The sequence below is a fragment of the Lepidochelys olivacea genome (assembly GCF_965140295.1).
Source record: "Lepidochelys olivacea isolate rLepOli2 genome assembly, chromosome: 18".
NCBI lineage: Eukaryota > Metazoa > Chordata > Testudines > Cheloniidae > Lepidochelys > Lepidochelys olivacea.
In genome coordinates, this window is record NC_140428.1 from 16,207,190 (window position 1) to 16,213,834 (window position 6,645).

Here is a 6,645-nt window from a genome sequence, read left to right on the forward strand (position 1 = left end):
CTTTAGGCAACCTGGACAGGAGAGTTTCCATATGCATAAGACAGAAGTACAAAACTAGGGATTGGTGCAAAATCCAGGAATCCCTATATTTAGTCCTGGACCACTGGCAAAAGATCTGAAAAACCAAAGGCCCCATCTCTTTCAAACAACCAGGACTAGCATTCATGTCTTATACTACTAAAAAGGTAAGATTTGGTAGAGAGTCTGTTCCAGCCCTTGCATTTCATGAAATATCACATCGTTCTAGTTATCATCATTTTGCTTCACCTGCAGTTCAACATTTTAGTAGCTTCTATCTTGAGAATTCTAGAGCAAGAGACCTGTGCTTTACACCTACTAGCAGTTCGCTACCAGTTTTCAGATATTAAAAAAGCAATAAACTGTAGCTGATTCTGCCATTCCATCATCTATTCATTTATCAAGACGAGCAGATACTTAAGGGACCAGTACAATTTTCAAAATCCTAGTACTAGACTAGCAATCAGAAACCAAAGAACTCTGATGGCTGACAGTTACATGAGACCATGTTAGCTGAAGGGACAATGCCACCCTGAACTCTAGTCAGTTCCAAAAAAGTGAGCTAGAATATTTTCAGCTACTACATCTGCCCCTCAGCCCCCACTGTTGTGTTTTTAAAACTGTATTTTCCAAAAATTGTTTCTCTCTCCTGTTCACGTATAAGATCCACAGAATCACCTCCTTCAACTAAATGCACAATGACAACAAGTTGACTACTTAAAATGCTGCCAACCACACAATTCAATAAAATGAAAGAATACAAAAAAACATTTTTAATAATCTGACACAGTTACCTTGAGCACTACTTGCCATAGTTAAGTGAAACCATTTCTTACAGCTGGGGTGAGATTTCTAAACAGATAATGTAAATAAATTTATTCACAGATGTTATTTATAACAGATTAGTAATAGGGGAGGAGATTTTTTTGTAATCCAGTTTTTCCACTGTTTACGCTCTTCGCTTAGATTCTGCATAGTTCACAGCTTGGGCAATGGAAATCAATGCAGTCAGTTTTGCCATCAGGTTCTTAGAGCTGCAAGCCTTGGTCTCCAGCCACTCTCTGGCAGGGGGCGTTTATTTGTTTAAAGAGAAATCCTAGCACTGGACATTTAAAAGTTAAAAACAACCCTCAAAAAAATCTCAAGAAATATGTCTCAGGTTTTACAAAACCGTATTGTTATGACCTGTCAATGTGGGGGCAGGTGCGATCGGACCGAGCAGCCCTTTCAGCCACAGCTGCTGACAACTCGGGCTACCCCGGGCAGGGGGAAGGGAAAGGAGCCAAGGGACCCGGAAGAGGGCACCCCAGCCGTCTCGGCACCCCCTGACACTGGGGGAGGGGAGCGCCCAGAGCTTCCCAACGCTGCTCCCCGCAGGGCCCCGCCAGCACCCCCCGCTGCCCGCATCCCCGCAGCTGCCCCACGCTTTACCCCAGGTCGCCTCCCACCAGGCAGCTCTGGGCTCACCCCACCGCTAACTAAATCTGTTAGTCTTTAAGGTGCCACTGGACTCCTTGTTGTTTTTTGGATACAGACTAACACGGCTGTCCCCTGATATAAGTCACTTAGGTTATGTATACACTACCGTGGTAAGTCAACCTAACTTACACAACTCTAGCTACGTGAATAACGTAGCTGGAGTCGACGTAGGTTAGGTCGACTTACTGTGGTGTCTATACTGTGCTGGGTCGACGGGAGACACTCTCCGATCGACTTACCCATCGAGTATTGTGTTAGACTGTACAGTGCCTAGCACAGTGGGGTCCTTGACCATGACTAGGGCTCCTAAGCACTGTGTTGGTGGTAATAATAGAAAACTATCGTAGGACTTCGATGAAAGTGTGATGCAATATAAAGATCTTGGTACCTGACACTTTGCCACTTTCTTCTTTTACCACTTCTTGGTACCTGACACTAACTCAGTGAAGTTATATTGTAAAAGGGTGGCATTTAATGGAACTTGATTGAACTGGGAGCTCAACTATAGTAGCCTGACAGCAACAGCCCCACAAAGCCTTTCAACAAGAAGTGAATGTTCGGTGAGATGAGAAGATGCTTGGGAGCATTTCAACAGTATACATCTTATGTGTCTGTTCTAACACCTTTGTCGTTCAGCTGATCTTCTTTCACTTCTCGTTTCAGAGACTGTCTGCTCGAGTTGCAGCTAATGTGCTCCACTTAAGCCTCTGGGGTGAAAATATTCTAGTCCCAAAGAGTCTGAAACTAGACAAGATGATTGGCTGGCTTCTTCACCAATCTGCTGCCACTTTACTGATGGATGGGCTGGTGGACAGAAGCAGGGTAGAAACTAAGATGAAGACGTGCTTCTTGGCAAATCTGGAGTACGAAGATCTTTGGGAGGCAGCATTTTTACTGCTCTCTTGGAGAAACCATTCTGCCTGAAGGGTACAATTCTGTGTGTGGCCCTGCAGTAGATAAATGGCATTTACTAAAAGCACTTGGGAATCTGTCTAATACTTCTGTCTCTCTGGAAGCCTAAAATACTTTAAGGAAAAATATCTGCGGGCCTGGTGTATGTGTTAATGTAAGAGGTTGAGTTTACCTACAGAAAGAATTAGTATACAGAGGGTTGTTGTCTTCCCTGTAGAGAAAACAACATTGAATTGTTATGAGATTTGGTATGATTTGGAAAGTGTTTGAAGGCTATCTGGTCAGCTTCATTCACACCAAGAATTTAGATTTACTGCTTGAAGCAAATTCCTGTACAAAAGGGTTTATGCACTGAGGGAAGTATAACACAGCTGCTCTTTACAGAAGAGCATTACAGTTGCACTTTTGTGAATCATACTGATTTTCTGTTCGAACTATAAAGGAAGTTGAACTGATGGAACAAAATGAAATCTTTGTTTTCTTAAATTTGAAACCAGCATCATTCTTATTAAAATAATATTCCTCTGAAGCCATAGATACATTTTATAAAATGACAGCCAAGAGCATCATGATTGAGCTGTTTATCTGTGAGGAGTTCTGTCAGGAGCTGTGGGGTAGGTTATAAAATGCACAGCCAAAGTACTTATCTAATTATATGTAAAATGCCATAGAGGCACTCAATACAGAACAAGTAATTTCTGTTTTCTGATTGATTTGCTATAACAACATTTTTATCCCTTTGAGGGCTCTCCTCAACTCTAATATCCAAATCTGAATTTCACAAGCCAGGCTTGCAGTGTTAGAAGGTTCCCTGCATGAGCTGAACTGGAATACCAAATCCAGATATCCCCAGGCTTTTGAGAAGTTTGGATTCAGATCTTGATCTGAACTAAGCAACTGAGTCACATCTCTGATCACAGCAGGTCAGTACTTGGACCATTGAGATAGTCATGTGGCCTTTTAGACTGTGTAGATCTAGTTCTTCTAACCAGATCTAAAATTCCTTCCAGGGACATGCTACTATTTCAGTGTGCCAGTCTCAGAGAGAATTGCATCATGGTTGAAAGAGTGGTGAAAAGAGGTCATGAGGTTAACGGCTCTTTCGGTAGTTATGCTTGACTATGTTCCTTATTATATATACCTGGTTTTCTGTTTCCCTACTAGGGCTTATTCTGTGGTTGTAAGGAAAACACTAATTTTTAACCAGCAGCAAGTGTTGTAGTGAAAATATCATGAGACTTTATAGCTGCGTATTGTGGGTGTTTGCAAAGTTAGTTCATTTTCCTCTGCACAATAAAGTGGTGACTGTGCTGTTACAATGAATGAATCCACGGATGCTGGTTTTGTCTCTGTTCACTGTAGCCGGACTTAATGCCATAGTGACCTGTGGGTTAATTCATATTGGGTCTTGGCCTTTCAGATTTATTCTTGTGTTGCATGCTAAATATTTGTTTGGATGTGGTCCTGAAAGCATCGTCCGCTCCTTCCAGTCCAGCCCTCAAGGCTCAGTTTATTCTCATACTCCACCACTAAGGATAACCATTAAGTCTAGTTTTTCAAGAGCATTTGGGAAACAAACCAAGCACCAGGATTGTTCAACATATTCACGGAAGTTCTGAACATTTTCTTGGTCCCTTATATTCTTATTTCAAGGAGATCGTTAGAACTGGGCAGTGAGACACTGTGTGTCAGTGACTCACTACACAGGAACAAGCTGCCCATGTAGCATGGGTCTCGTAAGTCGTTTGCAATGCTTTTAAAAATGTTTTATTTCAGGCCTCTTCTCCATTCACTTGTAAAATATAATGGAAATATCAATTGCAAATTTGTATTGCACTGGAGTAAATCTGCTTATAGAAATTGGCACCATTCATTTTCTAATGCAGCCACTGAGCTATGTGCTTTCATAGCTAACATACCAGAAAGTGTATCAGCTGACTAACATAACCAGCCACCTAATTTGAACCTTTATAGGTGCCATACAACAATACCGAAATGGTCCCACACAGAAGGACCCACAAAAGGCAAAGGATCTGGGAAGATTCAGGAAAATCAAAGTAAATTCTAGCCCTGGAAAAAACAGTTACCTCAAAACCCTGATAAGTTAATGGTGTTTTGAGCACAAATTGCCATCAGCAACAATCCCATAACTTGGTAGAGTTCAGTCTAATTGTTTGTGGATGGCAGCACCTACAGGTGCTATCTGTAAATGGGAAGTGGGGGTGGGCTTTATCCCTCGCTGAAAGGATCTTGGAAAAATTCACTGCACAGTTATGTAGACTATGACTGTTTACTACGGATTCTACCCTATATTTAGGGTAGGGCTCTGCTTCAGCAACATACTATCCATGTTGACAGGATGTTTCTAGCCACGCCCACTGCCAGTTATCAGGACCGTGATAGGTCTGAGGTTTTATGCAGTTTGGCTTTTGAGGCCCTTCGTCTTTTTTTTCATTTATTTTTTGCTTCAAAGTATGGATTATGGCCTGTGTTCCAAGCAGGAGGTGCTTCCTGAAACATCCCATTCTGCGCTCCCCAAGGGTGGGGTGCTAGCAGCTCTGACAACCTGCAAGATAAGAGCACGGAACTAGAGAAATCTTATCAATGTTTCCATGATAAATGAGGATAGTGAAACAGTAACTAATTTTCCTGAATATAAGCCTGGGTTGGATCTCTCCCCCGCCCCACTGCTCTGTATTCTGTAACACCCTGTAGAAGATCTGAGGGCTAGTAACCTCAGGCGAGGCACTGCTGATAGTAGGTGCATAACCGCTGCTGAGTTGAAATCTCTGGTTGATGCTGAGATTTCAGCTTGCAGGGAGGGGTAAACGCTGTCACTTTTCTGTTAGCTTTCAACCCCAGCAGTGAATTCTCAGCTTCTCTTTTATGAAAAGGGGTTAACTGGGACATGGGCCACAGCATTCATTAATTTTCACTTGAACTAGAGAACTGAGGCTGCCATCCGCATTTATTTGCGTGAAGAGGTATTGTCAGAAGTTCTACCCTGGAACCAGATTGCTTTACACATGTGGCTGCCCCTCCTGTCTCTAAGAAGCTCCAGTCTGCAGAACAGTAGGGAGTGGAGTTAGAAACCTTGCATTTGCCCAGCAGATCAGACCACTGATCCATCTAAGCCAGTGTCCTGCTTTTCACTGTGACCTCGTGCTTCAGTGGAAAGTGAAGAAAAACCCAAAGTGCACATAGCTAGTTGTGTAGGGGACTCATGAACTCTGCAGGCAGTCAGCTGGCATCCTGAAGTAGCAAGTTTTCAAAATGCATTTGTTACTTACAGATGCACCTAAGTATGCCAGGTGATTAGTAGGGCAGGGACCAGCTGTGAGACACAATGGGCTAAGGGAAGACAAAACCAAAAGGAGCAGAGGATCAGGAAGCAGAGGTCATTGAGAAATTAAATACACATTCCCAGAAGAGACAAAGGGAAAGATATGTCTGGTGCTTTGATATAGACAGCGAAAAGAGGTGTGTTGATACTCCACCGATTAGGGCAGGAAGGGCAGACACTTCCACCAACTACCACCCCAAGCACAACCTCCCCACGTCGCATCCCTCTTAATATTTTCATCCATCTTGACTCAAGGCATTTTGGACTGCTGTAGTGAATACATCTCACAGCTTCCTTGCATCATCTGAGTCAAGCCTGCTTGGTATGAAACACAGGTGAGCCTCGGATATTCAATCTGGTTTGATCTTGTTCAGTCCAGTGGCCAAAATTAGAGTTGGCAGGAGGACAGCAATTCTGTTTCACACTACCTTTTGAGGTTTTTGTGAAAATTGAATTACGTTGATGTCTGTTTTCAGGTTGAAATGCGAGCTTTTTGATTTGGGAAGATAAGGGTGAGATGTGGGAGGTGATCCAGGTACAATCTCTGCTCTGCTTGATTCAGAGCAGAGATTTTCATCCGAGATGACTCCGAATGAGGCAGAGTAGGGACTTGAACCTGGGTCTCTAACATCCCAGGCCAGCAGTCTTGTCACCAGGGAACAGAGCACATGTGTATTCTTGCATGCACACAAAATAGTCTTGCTGAAAATTTCCTCAAAACTGATCTGTCTCCATGAAATGTTTCAGTTTTGCTGAAATTTCAGTTTGTTGAAAATGTTCCAACTATCTCTAGCCAAGATTAATATAGTTTTTTTTTAAAAGGTTGCAGGTTCCTGCTTGCTAAAAATGGGAAAGCTGGGGCTTGTGAAGCAAAGAAATGCTGAGTGTCCATC